Source organism: Myotis yumanensis, unplaced genomic scaffold (assembly GCF_028538775.1).
Source record: "Myotis yumanensis isolate MYYU_CA2020_CCGP unplaced genomic scaffold, mMyoYum1.0.hap1 SCAF_3, whole genome shotgun sequence".
Classification (NCBI taxonomy): domain Eukaryota; kingdom Metazoa; phylum Chordata; class Mammalia; order Chiroptera; family Vespertilionidae; genus Myotis; species Myotis yumanensis.
In genome coordinates, this window is record NW_027223754.1 from 90,877,489 (window position 1) to 90,899,753 (window position 22,265).

The 22,265-nt window shown below is 39.1% G+C and overlaps 1 protein-coding gene across 4 annotated transcripts in view; it reads left to right on the forward strand.

Moving 5' to 3' along the window:
• THSD1 (thrombospondin type 1 domain containing 1) overlaps positions 1 to 22,265 on the forward strand; it is a 58,077-nt gene that overhangs the window by 12,663 nt on the left and 23,149 nt on the right. The window lies entirely within an intron of this gene.

Consider the following 22,265-nt stretch of genomic DNA (forward strand, 5'->3'; position numbering starts at 1 on the left):
ACATGTGGCTCTGTCATCATCCCCACGGAGCTGCATGTCCCTCGACAGTCAAACCTCTATCCAATCATCTTTGTAACTCCAAGTGTGTCTTCATCCGGGTCCACCCACTTCCTCTCCTTAGAGGAAGTCCCTTTCTTTAGACTGTCATCCCACCCACTGGCCACTTCCCTGCTTGCATTTACCCCTCTATGCAGCCCAGATTACGTAGCCCATCTCATCAATCACTCTCCTACCCACACCCTAAACTCTACCTTGTTGTCCTTCTGATGCACCTGCTAGGCCACAGCCCAGCGCTGCATGGATCCAGCTAACTGCAGGCTACCCATTGCACTGAAGCTGCACAAGAAGATAGCACTAGGCCAGTATGGGGGATCATGCATCCACCCTCAGCTAGGCCCACCAATGTACCCAGCAAGGCACTGTGGTGGGTTCTGCTTCAGTTCTCCACAACTGCTTTTTCGACCTCCTCTCCTCGCTTCCCTCAAACCTCACCTCTGCCCCTAGTTAACTCTCAGAGCTGACTTTGCCTACCATACCAAGCAGCTGGAAGCCTGAGGTGAGAGCTCCCTCACCCTCCCACCAAAATCTCTGTGAGGCTATCAGCCCTATCCTCTCCACATCCTGCTTTCACTGGGGAGAAGTGTCATTCTCCTGTGCAAAGTCAATCCTCCCCTCTACTGTGGAGCCCTGCCTCTCTGCCCATTTCAGGAACCTTCTGTTAATCATTATCCCTTCTCTCTCCTCTGCCTCCAACTGTCCCTTCTTTACTGGTTATTCCCATCAGCTTTGAAATATATTTATCTAAATTTCTAAAGTTTTTAGAAATCTTGCTTTGAAAGCTCACTAAAGGGGTTTCATTCTTATAATGAAAGACTTAAGAGGAAAAAGACATGCTCAGCTGAGCATACCAGCAAGTTACTAAATACAACTTGGGATTTAGCTTTGAACTCTGATCACACCTGTCATGGACTTACCATATCCTCCTATATAATAAAAGCGAAATATGCAAATTGTCCCCTCGACCAGGAGTTTAACAGGAGTTTGATCAGGGGGCAGGGCCCCTCCCCCCAGCTGGCCTGGCCTGATTGGCCCCGATTGGGGTGGGCCGGCCAGACTCCACCTGTGTAGGAATTCATGTACCTGGCCTCTAGTGATGTAATAATGCTAATGTTTATTAGTGCCATTATGAGAAGTGATCCAAAATATACTTAACTCTCTTATCTAAAAACAAAACAAAATCACCCCTCATCACCTGGTTCTTTCTCAGAAATCACACTCTTTGTATATATATTGATTTCAGAGAGATAGGGAGAGAGATAGAAACATCATTGATGAGAATCATTGATTGACTGCCTCCTGCACACCCTCCACTGGGGACTGAGCCCACAACCCCGGCATGTGCCCTCACCAGGAATTGAATCATGGTCCGTGACCTCCTAGTTCATAGGTTGATGCTCAACCTCTGAGCCACACTGGCTGGGCAAGAAATCACACTCTTAATCTCTTCTTCCTTTTATAGTCCAGGTTCTTGAAAAAGCCATCCATACTTTGGGGTTCATTTTCTCACCTCACATTCACTTTTCAACCCACTCCAAACCCATCATCCTACCCTAATGCTCTCATTAAAGTAGCCAGTGGATGATTTCTGGGTCCCAAAATCCCTAGATGTTTTTTAGTTTGTATCTTCATTGACCTTGAGTCTGTGATGTTACACTTGCTTTTTACCTCCTGTTTTCTGGCTGTCCTTCATGGTCTCCTTTGCCTGCGGCTTTCACCACCTCATCTCATCCCTTAAGTGTCAGACTTCTACTTCTTGTAGTAGAGTGTCTGCATTTCTTACTCTTCACACATGGTAGGTGGTTACTATCCTGATGCTGGTGACTCCAGATTGTCATCTCTCCCCTACATTCAGGTGTTTGTGAATAGCTGTCACCCCTCAGATGTCCCTGAGGCACCTCAAAAGAAACATACCTGGAATTAGACTCATCATCCTACCCCCAACCCTGCTCCTCAGTACAGTACTCCACCATGCATCCCTTGTTCAACGCGAAAACCCAGGAGTCTTTCTCTTCACCTTCCTATAAATAATTCACTGTGTCCGGTAGATGTTGCCTCCTCAAAGAACTTCTGAATGTCTGAATCTCTGAGTCTCCCTAGTTTCACTGACACCAGTTGGTTTAAGCCTCCATCATCCCTTATCTGCATTCCTGCAACAGATTTCAAAATGGTTCCCCCCATCCACTTCATTCTCTCACTGTAGCCAGAGGGGTTGTTTAAAATGCAGGTCACTCCATTTCCCTGCTTAAAATCTGTCAGTCGCTGGGCTTGACAGGCTCCTCATGGCCAGACTGCCCACCCTACAGTCACTCTGGGCTGGAGCCTGGGACAACCTCACCCCACCTTAACCTGATTAAATTAACCCATCCCCCAAGTCTCCAGTTGGGTTACTCCTTCTCAACCCAGACTAGTTAAATTGCCGTGCTATACGCTGGCACACCATTCTTGGGATGTTTCTCATAGCATTATCATTTCTGTTATTGCTTGTTCAAGGTCTTTCTTCCTCTGATGCGCTCCCCCTCCCCCCTCCCAATTAGGGATGCTCATTTGGTGGCAAAAGCCAACCTGTGCTGCTATGAAGCTATTTATGATCTTTATTTGGCTCACTTAGTATGCCTGGCACATTAACAGGTGCTTAATACATGTTTCTTAAATAAAAATTGAACTCAGATGTGGCTAGTCTCACATTAGTAGGAAAACAATTGTGTTAAACTCATTAAAAATAACTCAGGATATGCTTGCCTTTTCAGAAGTTACTTGTTAAGAGAAAAAAAATTCTAGTTGACTGAATTTAATGGAAACAAACCAAGGGGAGTAAAGACATTTGGGCCATTTGATGAAAGGCATTGGAAGTCTACCTGGTTGGTTCTCCCAGCTGCTGAGTTTCCCCCAGATTCTTCCACTCAGTGTCTAAAGACTGGGTTTTCCCCCACAGCAAGGTGTGTGTATATGGGTGGGGGGCAGACACTGGGAAGAGGCAGAATAGGAAGTGGTTCTCTTAGCATCCATACTGAGGGTGGTCAGGGGCTCCCCTATGGGGTAGTAGCCACCAGATACAACTGGAAGCAGTACCTGAAGGGGCTAAATGATCCCGGAGACCCCAACAGTGGCTCTGACTCCAGCTGATCAGTGAAACTTATGCTAGTGATAGGAATCTCCATGTCTTCCTATGTTTTTAGTATAAAAATATATGATTGAATCAAGTTCTCTTATAATAATTTTCCATTTCAATTGACAGCTCTCAACAGTAAAGACTGCCTTTTTGTTGTTGTTGTTGATCCTAACTCAAGGATATTTTTCTCTTTTTTTAAAATTTATTTTTTAAATTTTTATTGTTGAAAGTATTACATATATCCCCTCCCCTCCCATTAACCCCCTAATTGCCCTGCCCCAGGCTTTCACCACCTAATTGTCCTTGTCCATGGGTTATGCATATGTACATACAAGGTCTTTGGTTGATTACCTCCCACCCACCCACCCTCCCCTGCCTTCCTCTGACAGTCCGCATTCTGTTCCATGCTTCCATGTCTCTGGATTCTCTGTTCATCAGTTTATTTTGTTACTTAGATTCCACATATGAGTGAGATCATGTGATACTTGTCTTTCTCTGACTGGCTTATTTCCCTTAGCATAATACTCTCTAGGTCACTCCATGCTGACTCAGAGGGTAAGAGAATCTTCTTTTTCATTGCTGCATAGTATTCCATGGTACAAATGTACCACAGCTTTGTTTTCCACTTATCTATTGATGAGCACTTGGGCTGATTCCAGATCTTAGCTATTGTAAGTAGTGCTTCTATGAACATAGGGGTGCATATATTCTTTCTGATTGGTGTTTCAGGTTTCTTAGGATATATTCCTAGAAGTGGGATCACTGGGTCAAATGGCAGTTACATTTTTAATTTTTTTAAAATATATTTTATTGATTTTTTACAGAGAGGAAGGGAGAGAGATAGAGAGTTAGAAACATCGATCAGCTGCCTCCTGCACACCTCCCACTGGGGATGTGCCTGCAACCCAGGTACATGCCCTTGACCAGAATCGAACCTGGGACCCCCCAGTCCACAGGCCGACGCTCTATCCACTGAGCCAAACCGGTTTCAGCAATTTTTAATTTTTTAAGGAAACACCATACTGTTTCCATAGTGGCTGCACCAGTCTGCATTCCCACCAGCAGTGTACCAGGGCTCCCTTTTCTCCATATCCTCGCCAGCACTTATCATTTGTTGATTTGCCGATAGTAGCTATTCTGACACATGTGAGGTGATACCTCATTGTCATTTTAATTTGCATCTCTCTGATGATTAGTGACTTTGAGCATTTTTTCATATATCTCTTTTTTATTTTTATTTTTTTAAACATGTATTTTTATTGATTTCAGAGAGGAAGGGAAAAGGAGAGAGAGATAGAAACATCCGTGATGAGAGAATCAATGATCAGCTGCCTCCTGCACACATCCCACTGGGGATCAAGCCCACAACTTGGTCATGTGCTCTTGGCCAGAATCGAACCTGGGACCCTTTAGTCCGCAGGCCAACTCTCTATCTACCGAGCCAAACCAGCTGGGGCTCTCTTGGCCATCTGTATGTCCACCTTGGAAAAGTGTCTATTTAGGTCTTTTGTCCATTTTTAATTGGATTGTTTGTCTTCCTTTTGTTAAGTTGTATGAGTTCCTTATATATTTTGGAAATTAACCCCTTATCAGATGTATCATTGGCAAATATGTTCTCCCTATAGTGGGCTCCCTTGTTATTTTATTTGATGGTTTCTTTTGCTGTGCAGAATTTTTTTATTTTGATGTAGTCCCATTTGTTTATTTTCTCCTTAGTTTTCTTTGCCCCAGGACAGTGGTCGGCAAACTCATTAGTCAACAGAGCCAAGTATCAACAGTACAACCATTGAAATTTCTTTTGAGAGCCAAATTTTTTAAACTTAAACTATATAGGTAGGTACATTGTTATTAACTTAATTAGGGTACTCCTAGGGCTTAGGAAGAGCCACACTCAAGGGGCCAAAGAGCCGCATGTGGTTTGCGAGCTGCAGTTTGCCGACCACGGCCCTAGGAGATATATTGGCAAACATATTGCTGTGAAAGATATCTGAGATTTTGCTGCCTATGTTTTCTTCTAAGATTTTTATGGTTTCATGACTTATATTTAAGTCTTTTATTCATTTAGAGTGCATTCTTGTGTATGCTGTACATTGGTGGTCTAGTTTCATTGTTTTGCATATATCTGTCCAGTTTTCCCAACACCATTTATTGAAGAGACTGTCTTTACTCCATTATATGCTCTTGCCTCCTTTGTCAAATATTAATTGAGCATAATGGTTTGGGTCGATTTCCGGAGTCTTTGTTCTGTTCCATTGATCTATATGCCTGTTCCTGTGCCAGTACCAGGCTATTTTGATTATAGTGGCTTTGTAGTATAACTTGATATCTGGTATTGTGATCCCTCCCTCTTTATTCTTTTTTCTGAAGATTGCTGCAACTGTTTGGGTTCTTTTTTGGTTTCATATAAATTTTTGGAGTATTTGTTCTAGCTCTGTGAAATATGCCATTGACATTTTAATAGGGATTTCATTGAATCTATAATTGCTTTGGGTAGTATGGCCATTTTAATTCTACCAATCCATGAACACGGTATATTCAGCCATTTGTTTATATCTTCTTCTATCTCTTTTTTAACTTCCTGTAGTTTTCCTAATACAGGTCTTTTTCTTGCTTGGTTAAGTTTATTCCTAAGTATCTTAATTTTTTTGTTGCAATGGTAAATGTGATTTTTAAAAAGTTTTTCTTTCTGAGAGTTCATTATCCTATATAATAAAAGCCTAATATGCAAATTGTTCGACCGGGAGTTTGACCGCTTGCTATGATGTGCGCTGACCACTAGGAGACAGCTCGGAACATGGCAGGCGTCAGCGACATGGCGCTGGCAGCGGGCAGCAGTGGAGGTGCTGCCAGCCCCGATGGGCTCCGATGACAGCGGGACCACGGTGGGATGGTGGAGCAGGTGAGCAGGTGGCACCAGGCCAAGACGGGTGTGAGTGGGGGCCCAATTGCCCCGCCTATTGCCCCGCCGGCAGGATGGTGGAGCAGGTGAGAGGGCAGTGCCAGGCCACGGCAGGGTGCCAGGCGGGGTGGCGGGGCTGTTTGGCTGTGAGGCTGGGGGCACGAACTGGGGCCCGATCCCCGCAGGCTACCCCGAGAGACCCCACCCGTGCACGAATTCTTGCATTGGGCCTCTAGTTGGTGTATAAAAATGCCATCGATTTCTGGGTGTTAATTTTGTATCCTGCTTCATTGCCAAATTCATTTATTAAATCTAGTAGTTTTTTGGTGGAGTCTTTAGGGTTTTCTATGTACAATATCATGTCATCTGTGAATAATGACAGTTTTAGTTCCTCCTTTCCAATTTGGATGCCTTTTATTTATTTTTATTCCTGTCTGATCACTGTGGCTATGACTCTGGAGAATATTTTTTCTATTGATTTTTAGAGAGAGTAGAAAGAAGGGAGGGAGGGAACAAACAAAGGAGGGAGGGAAAGAAAGAGAAAGACCTAAATGTGAGAGAGATACATTGATTGGTTGCCTCCCACATGTGCCCTGAGCAGGGCCAGGGATTGAACCTGCAACCCAAGTATGTGCCCTTGACTGGGAATTGAACCTGTGACCCTTCCATACATGGGCTGACACGCTAACCACTTAACCACACAGGCCATGGCAAGACTGTCTTTTTTGAATAATGGCATTATTCAGGGACCCCGTTGAACTTATGGTGACTTATGTGAGCCACTGACTCTACTGAATTTCTTATTTGTTCCTTATGTAAATGGAATAATAATGTATTTTATATGTATATCTCTTTGTGCAAATATGTCTTAGGACCATAAGATACTATGTAAATAACAATTTACAGCAAATATATAATAGATGTTGCCAAAAATGATTTATTATCTTCATTTATCCTACTTAGTGTGAAAGTTTATATTTTTCTCTGCAGAACTATTAATATGTGTGATTATGAGATGCTGCCCCACGTCCTGCTAGGGGAGTGTTAGTAATATATGACACAGGCACTATAGTAACTTACAAAAATCTAAATTGAGAAGTTCTAAATTCTGAACACATTTGCCTCAAAGTTTTTTGCCAGGGAGTATGGGCCCTGTATCTCAAGGCACAAAATATATTTAGGGCAAAGTTAGAATTAATGAGAAAGGGTATAAATTCATATTTACATAGTATTTTTTGGGGAGGGACTAATAAAAATAATGTATAGTTAACAGTTTCTTGATAATTTGAAATTTTTGGCCATCTTGTGTCTTTGATTAGATGGTATTGCTTTTCCTTCATAATGACTGAACAATAGCTTTTAACCAAGAATAGGAGTAATTATCTCTGTCATTTTGTTCTTGTTTTCAGGTGCTTGCAATAATAGTATTATTTTTACTTCTTTGCCAGAATCTTCTTAAGCCACTTGTCCACCTTGTGAGATAGTTTACCTAAAATTAGAAAATATAATTCAAAAATTTCATATGAGCAGACTGTTGCATGCTTTAATACTCTATAATTCTCTGAAAATGAATGAACCAGTAAACCCTTTCACCTAGTAGAACTCCTACTCTTCCTTCGGGATTCCTTTACGATATCTGACATAGTGTTTGTGACCATCTAGCATTAAAAAAACTCACATTGATATAGTGATTGCTGTCCTAAGTGCTTTATGAATGTTAACCCATTTAATTCACATAACCCTATGAGTTAGGTTTATTATGTTGTCAATTTTATAGGTGAAGAAATGGAGGCACAGAAAGGTTAAATAATTTGCTTAACATCAGTGGTGGCTAAGTGGCTTAACCACCACTTGTGGTTAGACTAGCTTGAGACTTCCCTTTTCCACTATACATACTGCTTCTTATACAATCACCTGTTAATTCAGGTATTTTACAGCATAAAGCTCTTAAATTGATACTTTTTACTTTGCTGGTTCATCTTGTGCTGTTCAGCACTCTTAAAGACATGTAACTCACTTTGGAGTCAATTGGCCCAGGCATAAGCACAATTGATTCAGTATGAGTGATTCTGCATGGAAAGTCTGTGCATGGAAGTTCTGAACTTCTTATCCAGGTACCTTTGCTCCTACTGGTACTTGTAGCTACTCATTTGTCTATAAGCATTCTTTGTTTAGTTACCTTAGTCTCTTGAGCAAAATGTCTTGCAGATGTGAATATTTCAGAGGCTGTATTACTTCAGAGAGTGTTCGGGGTGGAAACAAATCTCCCTTTCCCTATTCCAGACAAATTTTTCTCATTTAGAATTAATATTCTCTAGAGTGGCCAGAAAGACATTTGTCCTGGCCGAACAGGTTTGTTATGTAGTGTGAACACATGTACGGACAAAACACAACTGCCTTTCATTTATGAAGTAAGATTTTTGGAATATTGGTAATCTTGCTTTTTATTTCTAAAACATGAACTACAGTTATCTAATGAGTTTCCATTTTTCCAAGTATTTTCCTCAAAGTTATTAGCAGAAATCTGCAGGGAATAGGTAGAGTTACTTAAGGCATTTTAAAAAATTTGCCTGATGAAATTTGTTAATTGCTTTATTTGAGTGATTTCCTATTTCATGTTTGAGTAATTTGATTTAGAAATAAAAAGGCATAAAACTTAGCTTAACTATTTATTTTTAAATTGTTGATTATCCTCCAAGCCATGATTTTACGTTTCAAGGGAAAAAGACAAGACATTTCAAAATGAGATTTTTAAAAAAAATATATTTTATTGATTTTTTTACAGAGAGGAAGGGAGAGAGATAGAGAGTTAGAAACACCGATGGGAGAGAAACATCGATCAGCTGCCCCCTGCACATCTCCCACTGGGGATGTGCCCGCAACCCAGGTACATGCCCTTGACCGGAATCGAACCTGGGACCCTTGAGTCCGCAGGCCGACGCTCTATCCACTGAGCCAAACCGGTTTTGGCTCAAAATGAGATTTTTGACATTAAGATTCATGCTTTTATCAAAACTTTGTTTTTTCCTGGCCCCCACTAATGAAATTTTTAGTTTGACAAATGACTTTATGTATTTAAATAAGTCATATTTATGTAAAGTATAGAAGAGTTTAAAAAGAATAGCATAAGGACTTAGCTTTTGTTATATCTACCTTTAGTGGTCTTAAATGTGAGCGCAAGAGAAGGATAAATTATACATTGACTTAATTTTCAATTTAGATTTCACAGTAGTGGAATTACCAGTAGATTTTTCAAAAATAAATCACAATACTTTAACTTGAGAGACTTTAATATCATGTTCCCAAAGCTATGGAAGTGCTGGGGGCTTAGTGTCTGAACAGCTCTGAAGCTTGAGGCCAAAGCCGGCTCCTTGTTCTGCCATTTGAGGAGCTGTAGTGTGATTCGGGAGGCACAGAACCAATATTGTGTTCAGTTGAACTTCTGGATGGAACATAATTACCACACCTCAGTTTATGTTGGTCCAGGATACTGGTTTGTAATATTCCTACTCTTGTGTAATCCAAGAGACTTCTAATTGCTGTAAAGAACTCATATTCCATGACTCATTCCAAAGATTGCGCCACTTGGCTCACCTGAGAATGTATCTGTCTTACACACTCTCCTTTTTTTTTTGTAGTGCTTTGTGTTCCTTCGACTGTATTGTGAGACTGCTCATAAAGGATGAAGAGAGATCTTTATGCAGAGAATGCTTTGGAGCCCATTGTTGGCATGACTAGTTCCCTAAGCCCGTGGTTGGCAAACTGCAGCTTGCGAGCCACATGCGGCTCTTTGGCCCCTTGGGTGTGGCTCTTCCTAAGCCTTAGGAGTACCCTAATTAAGTTAATAACAATGTACCTACCTATATAGTTTAAGTTTAAAAAATTTGGCTCTCAAAAGAAATTTCAATCGTTGTACTGTTGATATTTGGCTTTGTTGACTAATGAGTTTGCCGACCACTACAGCCGTTGGGTCTTGGGGTTGGATGGGTGCTGATAGCGAAGGAGCTTAGGATAATCTTTTATAGGGAACTATTCAATTATTCTATCTGGCAGTGATTGCATATGTGCTTGGAAGAGAAGTTTGCATTTATCAGTCAATAATAACTGTTCTGGGAGTGTTTTTTATGTATTTTGAAGCTCTGGTGTTAGGTATATCCCCATTCAGGATTGTTAAAGCTTAAAGCTCTTTGCTGAGTTCACCCTTTTATCATTATGTAATGTCCTTCTTTATCACAGATAATATTCCTTGTTCTGCAATCTACCAGTCTTGTCTGATGTTAATATAGATGCTCCAGTTTTTTTATTTCTTAAAATCTTTTTAAAATTAAATTTATTGGGGAGACATTCGTCAATAAGATTATATAGGTTTCAAGTGTATAACTCTATAATGCATCATCTGTATGTTGCATTGTGTGCCATCCACCCAAAGTCAAATCATCTTCTGTTACCATATATTTGACCCACTTTACCCTTTACTATCCCCCCACTGTTCTTCCCTCAGAAACCATCATACTGTTGTCTGTGTCTATGAGTATGAGTTTCCATTTTATATTCCACATAAAGTGAAATCAGATGGTTCTTATCTTTTTCTGACTGAAGTATTTCACTTAGCATGATATTCTCAAGGTCCATCTATGTTGTTGTAAATGGCAGTATTTTATCTTTTTTTATGGCTGAACAGAATTCCATTGTACATAGGTACCACATCTTTTTCTTAAAAAAAAGTTTTTATTGATTTCAGAGAGAGGAAAAGAGAGGGAGAAATAGAGATAGAAATATCAATGATGAGAGAGAGTCACCGATTGGCTGCCTCCTGCACACCCCCCACCAGGGATGGAGCCCACAGCTTGGGCATGTGCCCTATCCGGGAATCCAGTCGTGACCTCCTGGTTCATGGGTCGATGCTCAACCACTGAGAAACACTGGCCAGGCTTCTTTATCAAATCATTTATCGAAGGGCACTTTGGTTATTTCCATGTCTTGGCCACTATGAATAATTCTACAGTGAACATAGGGGTGCATATGTCTTTGAGAATAAATGTTTTCAAAATTTTTGGTAGATACCCAGAAAAGGGATTGCTGGGTCATATTGTAACTCTATTCTTAATTTTTTAAGGAGTCTTCATACTGTTTTCCGTAGTGGCTGTACCAGTTTACATTCCTACCAACAATGAAGAATTCCTTTTTCTCCACAACCTCTCCAACACTTGTTATTAGTTGTCTTGTAGATAATAGCCATTCTCATAGGTGTAAGGTGGTATCTCATTGTAGTTTTGATTTGCATTTCCTTAATAGCTGTGAAGTCAAGCATTTTTCATGTATCTATTGGCCATTTGTATGTCTTCTTGGGAGAAGTGTCTGTTGTGTACAAATACAGTTTTCTTTTGATTAATGTTCAGAAGGTATAATTTCTTCCATCCTTTTACTTTTAAGCTGTTTATATATTTATATTTAAAGTTTCTTTTAAACAAAATATAGTTGGGTCATACTTTTTTAACCCAATCTCAAAATCTCTCTTTTAATTGATATATTATTATTTATATTTAGTGTAATCATTAAGTGGTTAGATTAAGATCTGTCATCTTGCTAGTTTTATACTTATTTGATCTTTTTTGTTTTTTTAACTTGAATTCTTTATTGTTTAAAGTATTTACATATGTCTCCTTTTCTCTCCATTGACCTCTCCCCAGCCGCTCCCACCCCCCCTGCACATGCCCTCAGCCCCCTAGTGTCTGTGTCCATTGGTTATGCTTATATGCATGCATACAAATCCTATGGTTGATCTCTTACCCCCACCTCCACCGTCCCCTACCTTCCCTCTGAGATTTTGAAGCTCTGTTTGATGCTTCTCTGTCTCTGGATCTATTTTCGTTTATCAGTTTACATTGTTCATTATATTCCACAAATGAATGAAATCATGTGATATTTATCTTTCCCTGACTGGCTTATTTCGCTTAGCATAATGCTCTCCAGTTCCATCCATGCTGTTGCAAATGGTAAGAATTCCTTCTTTTTTACAGGAGCATAATATTCCATTGTGTAGATGTACCACAATTTTCTGATCCACTCATCTGCTGATGGGGACTTAGGCTGTTTCCAGATCTTAGCTATGGTGAATTGTGCTGCTATGAACATAGGGGTGCATATATCCTTTCTGATTGGTGTTCCTGTTTTCTTGGTATATATTCCTAGAAGTGGGATCACTGGGTCAAATGGGAGTTCCATTTTTAATTTTTGGAGGAAACACCATACCATTTCCACAGTGGCTGCACCAGTCTGCATTCTCAACAGCAGTGTAAGAGGGTTCCTTTTTCTCTGCATCCTCACCAGCACTTGTCATTTGTTGATTTGTTGATGATAGCCATTCTAACAGGTGTGAGATGGTACCTCATTGTTGTTTTGATTAGCATCTCTCGGGTGATTAGTGACTTTGAGCATGTTTTCATATGTCTCTGGGCCTTCTGTATGTCCTCTTTCAAAAAGTGTCTATTTAGGTGGGAGACCAAGATGGCGGCGTAGGTAAACACCGGAGACCGCTGCCGCAAACAACCATTTCAAAAATACAACTAAAAGACGGAACGGACATCACCCAGAACCACAGGAAGGCTGGCTGAAGAGAGACTCTACAACTAGAAGGAAAGAGAACAGCAAACCGAGGCTCAGAGGAGGCGCAGTGTGGAAAATACAAAGGTACCGAGGTGCGCGCGCAAAGCGGGCTGGTGGCTGAGGGCGCGGTTGTCGTTTTCGGTCGGGAGTGAGTCTCAGACTCTGGGCTCCAGATCCGGGCGAGTCTCTAGGGACCCAGACTCAAACGGGAGAAGTGGGATTATCCGGCATCAGTTGGAACCTGAGGGCAGCTTTCTCTCCGAGGTTTGCAGTGGCTGCCGGGGTTCTGAGAAGCAGAGCCTCTGGGAACGGGACTGAGAGCGGTCATAACTGCTCCCTCCGCCCACCCTGTTGATCCTGCCCCGCCCAAACCCTGCGCACAGCCATTTGCCGATCGCCTCAGGCAAAGGCTGGATTAGCGCCTCCCCAGAAGGCAGACGTTTTCCATACAGCTGATTCCTACAGCCAGTCGGCCTGGTGGTCAAATCCCTCTAGTGTTAACTACAACAATTAAGGCTTGGCTAGAACAAGACTGCGCACAGAGACCACAAGGGGGTACACCAAGAAAGCATAAAAGATGCAGAGACAAAAAAACATGACAGAAATGGAGGATATGGAGCTAAGAATCGCAATTTTGAGGGCTTGCCATAAATTTGTGCAGAGCCTCACGAAAACTAATGAGACCCTCGATGCTACGATAAAGAAATTAGAAAGTAAGCATACACGGACTGAAATAAAGAATATTATACCCAATAGCAGACCAGAGGAGCACAAGAATCAAACCAAAGATTCGACAAAAAACACCCAATTGGAAAAGCAAAATGAAAAAAGAATCCAAAAGTGTGAAGATAGTGTAAGGAGCCTCTGGGACAGCTTTAAGCGGACTAATATCAGAATTATTGGAGTGCCAGAAGATGAGAGACAGCAAGATATTGAAAACCTATTTCAAGAAATAATGGCAGAAAACTTCCCCCATCTGGAGAAAGAAATGGACTTACAGGTCCAAGAAGTGCAGAGAACCCCAAACAAAAGGAATCCAAAGAGGACCACACCAAGACACATCATCATTAAAATGCCAAGAGCAAAAGACAAAGAGAAAATCTTAAAAGCAGCAAGAGAAAGAGGCTCAATTACCTACAAGGGAATACCCATACGACTGTCAGCTGATTTCTCAACAGAAACTTTGCAGGCCAGAAGGGAATGGCAAGAAATATTCAAAGTGCTGAATACCAAGAACCTACAACCAAGATTACTTTATCCAGCAAAGCTATCATTCAGAATTGAAGGTCAGATAAAGAGCTTCACAGATAAGGAAAAGCTAAAGGAGTTCATCACCGCCAAACCAGTATTATATGAAATGCTGAAAGGTATCCTTTAAGAAGAGGAAGAAGAAGAAAAAGGTAAAGATACAAATTATGAACAACAAACATGCATCTATCAACAAATGAATCTAAGAATCAAGTGAATAAATAACCTGATGTACAGAATGAACTGGTGATTATAATAGAATCAGGGACATAGAAAGGGAATAGACTGACTATTCTTGGGGGGAAAAGGGGTGTGGGAGATGCGGGAAGTGACTGGACAAAAATCATGCACCTATGGATGAACACAGTGGGTGGGGAGTGAGGGTGGAGGGTGGGGTGGGAGCTGGAAGGAGGGGAGTTATGGGGGGAAAAAAGAGGAATAAATGTAATAATCTGAACAATAAAGAAAAAAAAAGAAAAAAAGAAAATAAAAAAGTGTCTATTTAGGTCCTTTACCTATTTTTTGATTGGATTGTTCATCTTCCTTTTGTTAAGTTGTATGAGCTCCTTGTAAATTTTGGAGATTAAATTTTTATCTGAGTTAGCATTGGCAAATATGTTCTCCCATGCAGTGGGCTTTCTTGTTGTTTTGTTGATGGTTTCTTTTGCTGTGCTGAAGCTTTTTTAAAAAAATTTTATTTTATTGTTTAAGGTATTACAAATAGTAGTCTCCTTTTTTTTCCCCCATTGACCTCCCCCTGGCCTCCTCTCCCTCCCTCCCCCTGGCACTTGCCCTCACCCCCCAGTGTTTTGCATCTGTTGGTTGTGCTTATATGCATGCATACAAGTCTTTCGGTTGATCTCTTACCCCCACCTCCACCCTCCCCTACCTTCCCACTGTAATTTGACAGTCTGTTTGATGCTCCTTTGCCTCTATCTATTTTTGTTCAACAGTTTATAATGTTCTTTATATTCCACAAATGAGTGAGGTCATGTGGTATTTGTCTCTCACTGATTGGCTTACTTCACTTAGCATAATGCTCTCCAGTTCCATCCATTTGTTGCAAATGGTAAGAATTCCTTCTTTTTTTTATAGCAGCGTAGTATTCCATTGTGTAGATGTACCAAAATTCTCTAATCCAATCATCTGCTGATAGGCATTTAGGCTGTTTCCAAATCTTAGCTATTGTAAGTTGTGCTGCTATGAAATACGGGTGCACATATCCTTTCTGATTGGTGTTTCTATTTTCTTGGGATATATTCCTAGAAGTGGGATCACTGGGTCAAATGGGAGTTCCATTTTTAGTTTTTTGAGGAAACACCATACTATTTTCCACAGTGGCTGCACCAGTCTGCATTCCCACCAGCAGTGAAGGAGGGTTCCTTTTTCTCCGCATCTTCTCCAGCACTTGTAGTTTCTTGATTTGTTGATGATAGCCATTCTGACAGGTGTAGATGGTACCTCATTGTTGTTTTGATTTGCATCTCTTGGATGATTAGTGACTTTGAGCATGTTTTCATATGTCTTTTGGCTTTCTGAATGTCCTCTTTCAGAAAGTGTCTATTTAGGTCCTTTGCCCACATCTTGCTAGTTTTATATTTATTTGATCATTATTTTTGTTAAAATTGTTTTTTTCTGTATTCTTTTGGATTAATTGAATTTTTAAAATGATTTACTTAAGCTGCACTATTGTTTTATTATTTATAATTGTTTATACCTTAAAATGCTTTTTAGTGATTGTCTTAGAGTTTTCAATATACATCAAATTACTCTCAATCTGCCTTCAAATAATTTAGTTTGCTTCATATGTAGTATAAGGATCTTATACTAATACACTCCCACTTATTCTTCCCATTCTTTTTCTGATTGTTGTCATACACTTTATATAGGCTATAAACACATAATGCATTATTACTATTTTGCTTTAGACCATCAATTATACTTAAAGCATTTAAAAATTTAAAAATGAATTTTATCTTCATAAATGCCATTTCCAGCACACTCTTATTTTTTTTTATATAGATGAAAGTTTTTGTCTGGTATCATATTCCTTCTGTCTGAAGGATTTTCTTTCTTCTTCTTTTTCTTTTTTTGGGGGGCTTGTTAGTTTATTTATTTTTGACAGTTAAACAGAACTTAAATCATCATTCCAATTTAAAGTTAATGATTGCCTTGTATACCAGAGATAGATTATATAATTCCACAAATACTGAATACATTAGAAAAAGATAATAGTTGAAAATACTAGAAGAAGGGGGAGTAATACCTGTGAGGGAAGTCATTTATTTCTAAAACTAGGGAGGAAAGACCACAGTAGACAGCTAAATTACACAATACTCCAAGTGGGTATTCAAGCATCTAAAAAGAGGATATTTAATAGCAGAAGTATAAAATTGCTTTTCTAAGGCTTTTAGCAATTTGATGAGTCAAATATTCATTATATCAAACTTTATATTTTTTAAAATTTTGTATTTGTTTCAGGTGCACAGTATAATGGTTAGACAATTATATAATTCAATAAGCGATCTTCCTGATAATTCTAGTACTCACCTAGCTGACATCATACATAGTTATTACAATATTATTGTCTATAATACCTAAACTGTACTTTACATCTCCATGACTATTTTGTAACTTCTTACTCCCTTCACCTTTTGCATCCATCTCCCCTGCCCCTCTCTCATTTGTTCACTGTATCTATAAATCTGTTTGTTTTGTTTGTTCATTTATTTTGTTCTTTAGATTCCACATATAAGTGAAATCATACAATATTTGTCTTTTTCTGTCTGATTTATTTCAGAAACTTAGCATAATACCCTCATGGTCCATCTATGATAACATTTGTGACAAAATGGTAACATTTTTTTTAAATGACCAATATCCCTTTACATATAATCTACCTTCTTTATCCAATCACCTATTGATGGGCACTTGGGTTGCTTCCATATCTTGGCTATTGCAAATAATGCTGCAATGAACGTAGGGAGGTGTATAACTTTTCAAATTAGTGTTTTGGATTTCTTTGGATATATTCCCCAAAATGGAATTGCTGGGTTATAAGGTAATTCTAGTTTTAGTTTTATGAGTAACCTCCACACTGTTTTCCTTAGTGGCTGCAACCAATTTGCAATCCCACCAACAGAGAACCAGAGTTCCCTCTTCTCCACATCCTTACCAATACTTGCTGTTTGTGGATTTGTTGATCATAGTCATTCTGACAAGTGTGAGGTAATCTCTCATGGCGGTTTTAATTTGCATTTCTCTCTTGATTAGTGATGTTGAACATCTTTTCATATATCTTTTGGCCATTTGTATGTCCTCTTTGGAGAAATGCTTATTTAGATCCTCTATACATTTTTTATTTGGATAGTGTATTTTTCTGTTGTTGAGTTATATAAGTTCTTTATACATTTTAAAATATATATATATATTTTTATTGATATCAGAGAGGAAGGGGGAGGGAGAGAGATAGAAACAACAATGATGAGAGAGAATCATGGTCCTATTCAGGGTCCTTTGTGATTCCATCTAAATTTTAGGATTATTTGTTGTAGATTGGTATTTTGATTGGGATTGCATTGAATTTATAGATTGCTTTGGGTAGTGTGGACATTTTAGCGATTTTTATTCTTTTTATCCATGAGTACAGTATATGCTTCCACTTATTTGTATCTTCTTCATGCTTTCTTAAATATCTTATAATTTTCTGAGGACAGGTCTTTTACCTCCTTGGTTAAATTTATTCCTAGGTATTTTATATTTTTGATGAAATTGTAAATGGTATTGTTTTCTTAATTTCTTTTTCTGATAGTTTATTATTGGTGTATAAAAATGTAATTAACTTCTGAATATTAATTTTGTATCCTGTTACATTACTGAATTCATTTATCACTTTTAATAGTTTTTTTGGTGGAATTTTTGGGGTGCTCTATCAGTAGTATCACGCTGTCTGCAAATAATGATAGTTTTACTTCTTCCTTTCCAATTTGGATGCCTTTTATTTCTTTTTCTTGTCTGATTGCTCTGGCTAGAACTTCCAATACTCTTAAATAAAAGTGGTGAAATTGGACAATCTTGTTTTATTCCTGTACTTAAGGATAACACTTTTAGCTTTTCCCCATTGAGTATGATGTTACCTGTGGGTTTGTCATATATGGCCTTTATTATGTTAAGGTATGTTCCCTTTATTGCCAATTAGCTCGGAGTTTTTATCATAAGTGGATGCTGGATTTTGTCAAATGCTTTTTCTACATCTATTGATATTATATGGTTTTTGTCATTTTGTTTACGTGTATGTTAATAGATTTGTGGATATTGAACCAACTTTGCCAGGGATAAATCACACTCGATCATCGTGTATGATTTTTTTTAAGTGTGTAGAAAAATAAGTCCTTTATTACTCTTTCAGACACCAAAGATACGAGATTAGGAGACTCTATTTTGTTTCTTTCTTTTTTGTATGTATGTGTGTTTTTAAATGTATCTTTATTGTTAAAGTATTACAATTTCCCATTGACCCCCTCCACCCCACACCTGCCCCTCCCAGGCCTTCACCACACTATTGTCTGTGCCCATGGGCTATTCATATAATATGCATGGGCTATGCATATGTATATAAGTTCCCTGGTTAATCTCTTCACCCCTTCCCACCACTCCCCACCCCTGCCTTCCCTCTGCAGTTCATTAGTGTGTCTGTTCCATGTTTCTGTGTCTCTGGATCTATTTTGTTCATTAGATTCCACATGTGACTGACATCATGTGATACTTATCTTTTTATGACTGGCTTGTTTTGCTTAGCATAATACTCTCCAGTCCATCCATGCTGTTATAAATGGTAAGAGTTCCTTCTTTTTTACAGTTGTGTAGTATTCTATTCTGTAAATGTACCACAGCTTTTTTATCCACTCATTTGCTGATGGGCACTTGGGCTGTTTCCAAATCTTAGCGATTGTAAATTGTGCTGCTATGAACATAGGGGTACATATTTTCTTTCTGATTGGTGTTCTGGGTTTACTAGATATATTCTTAGAACTAGGATCACTGGGTCAAATGGGAGTTCCATTTTTAATTTTTTAAGGAAACCCTATACTGTTTTCCACAGTGGCTGCACCAGTCTGCATTCCCACCAGCACTGTACGAGGATTCCCTTTTCTTCACATCCTCGCAAACACTTGTTATTTATTGATTTGGTGATGATAGCCATTCTTCTAAGATTTGTATGGTTTCACGACTTACATTTAAGTTTTTTTTATCCATTTTGAGTTTATTCTTGTGTATGCTGTAAGTTGGTGGTCTAATTTCACTTTTTTTTCATGTATATGTCCAATTTTCCCAACACTATTTATTGAAGAGACTGTCTTTACTCCATTATATGTTCTTGCCTCCTTTGTCAAATATTAATTGGCTTTGGTCGATTTCTGGGATCTCTGTTCTGTTCCATTGATCTATATGCCTGTTCTTGTGCCAGTACCAGGCTGTTTTAATTACAGTGACTTTGTAGTATAACTTGATATCTGGTATTGTGATCCCTCCAACTTTGTTTTTCTTTCTCAAGATTGCTGTGACTATTTGGGGTCTTTTTTGGTTCCGTATGATACCAATTTTTGGTTCAGTTCTGAGTTCGTTGTCTTGCAAAATCAAAGTTTATTGAGAGATAGCAGGGAGGAACCCAAATGGGTTGCTGTGGAAGCTCTCTGTCGCAGCGGTTCTCAACCTGTGGGTCGCGACCCCCGAAAATACATCCTGCATATCAGATATTTACACTATGATTCATAACAATAGCAAAATTACAGTTATGAAGTAGCAACAAAAATAATTTTATGGTTGGGGGTCACCACAACATGAGGAACTGTATTAAAGGGTTGTGGCATTAGGAAGGTGCTGGGAGCCAGTCCATCCTTGCTGCTTGACACAGTCGCTGCAAAGAAGAAACATCTGCACAGCATATGTTTCAAGGGACCTGGCGTATATGGCATACTGTTCTTAATATGTTTGCTCCCTTTAGCACTATGTGTTTTAACCAAGGTCACCTCTCCGAGAAAGGTTGTTTTCCCAGGTAGGGATTTTTCCCTGAAGTTAAGGAGGGGATAAAACCTCTTAATTAAGTGCCAGGCGGGTAGTTAAGCTACATAATCTTTACTCCCTGGAATGGAGATAAGAAATGCCCTAACCTTTGTAATAGAAATTGACAGGATTAAAATCGACTGGTATAAATACAGATGTAACAAGACAATAAAGATCAGATCCTCATCAGATCCTAACCAGAACCTAGCCAGAGAACATGGCAAAAGATCCTGGACAGAACCTGGCTACAGAACTTCACTGGAGAACCTAGACAGAACATGGCAAAAGAACCTGGCTAGAACCTGGCTAAAGAACCTGGCGACCGAACCTGGCTGGAGAACCTGGCTAGAGAACCTTGCAACAGAACCTGACTACAGAACCTAGAGACAGAACCTAGCGAGAGAACATGGACACAGAACTTGGCTAGAGATCCTGGCTAGGCTGCTGATCAACTGAACGCTGTCTCCATGTCATTCCTTCTTCGCCGACTCCGTCCACACCTTTGGGGACCCCTGGACCTGCTGGGGTTGGACCCCAGCAGGAAGGTTGAGAACCACTGGTAGGGGCAGATATATACTCTGTTGTCTTCTGATTGGTTCTTTCAAAGAAATTTGCCTTAGCAGCATTCATATATTTTAAAGCTCACGTTTCCCAGTTGTGCTTCCTTCCCGCCCAGCTGGGTTGCCTTAGCATCCCGCCAGCTGGGTTCAGTTCTAGGTTACTTGGTTTTTCTCTGTGCATTTTTTCTTAGAATGGCACAATCAGCAAGCCGCATCCTGTCCACATCTTCCACGGCCTGATATTATAGGACTTACCCATTTTTCTTCCCTTCACATAGTCCCATCCCTGACTATATAGCCCTCTTATATCTCCTCACATATAAATTTTTGGAGTGTTTGTTCTAGATCTGTGAAATATGCCATTGGTATTTAAATATGGATTGCATTGAATTTATAGATTTGTTGGGTAGTATGGACATTTTAATGATGTTCACTCTACCAATCCATGAACACGGTATATACACCCATTTATTTATATCTTCCTCTCTCTTTCTTTCAATATCCTATAATTTTCTAAGTACAGGTCTTTTACTTCCTTGGTTAAATTTATTCTTAAGTATCTTATTTTTCTGTTGTTGCAATGGTAAATGGGATTGTTTTTATTCCTTTTATTCGTTTCTCTTTCTGAGAGTTCATTATTGGTGTATAAAAATTTCTGGGTGTTAAGTTTGTATCCTGATACGTTGCAAAATTCATTTATTAAATCTAGTAGTTTTTTGGTGGAGTCTTTAGGGTTTTCTATGTACAATATCATGTCATCTGTGAATAATGACAGTTTTACTTCCTCCTTTCCAATTTGGATGCCTTTTATTTCTTCTTCTTGTCTGATTGCTGTGGCTAGGACTTACAGCATTATGTTGAATAAGAGTGGTGAAAGTGAACATTCTTGTCTTCTTCCTGTTCTTAGGGAAAATAGTTTTAGTTTTTTTCCCATCGAGTATGATATTAGCTGTAGGTTTGTCATATATGGCCTTCATTATGTTGATATATGATCCCTGTATTCCCAATTTGCTGAAAGTTTTTATCCAAAAAAAAAGGGTTTGGATTTTGTCAAATGCCTTTTCTGCATCAATTGATATGATCATGTGATTTTTGTCTTCCAATTTGTTTGTGATGTATCACATTTATTGATCTGTGAATATAGTACCAGCCTTGCATCCCTCAAATAAATCCCACTTGATCATGGTGTCTGATCTTTTTAATGTATTGCTGGATTCAATTTGCTAATATTCCATTGAGGATTTTAGCAGCTATGTAATTGAGATATTGGCCTGTAATTCTCTTTTTTTTTTGTAGTGTCTTTATCTGGTTTTGGAATTAGGATAATGCTGGTCATAAAAAGAGCTTGGAACTATTCCTTCCTCTTGGAATTTTTGGAATAGTTTGAGGATGATAGGTTTTAGTTCTTTAACTATTTAGTAAAACTCACCTGTGAAACCATCCGGATCAGGGCTTTTGTTTGCTGGGAGGTTTTTTTAAAAATTATTATTGCTTCAATTTCATCAGTGGTTATTGACCTATTCAGGTTTGCTGATTCTTTCTAATTGAGATTTGGAAAATCATATTTTTCTAGGAATATGTACATTTTGTCCAGGTTGTCCAACTTGTTGGAATATAGTTGTTCATAGTATTTTTTAACTATCCTTTGTTTTTCTGGGAGGTCAGTTATTACTTAACCTCTTTTGTTTAAGATTTTGTTTATTTGCATCCTCTCTTTTTG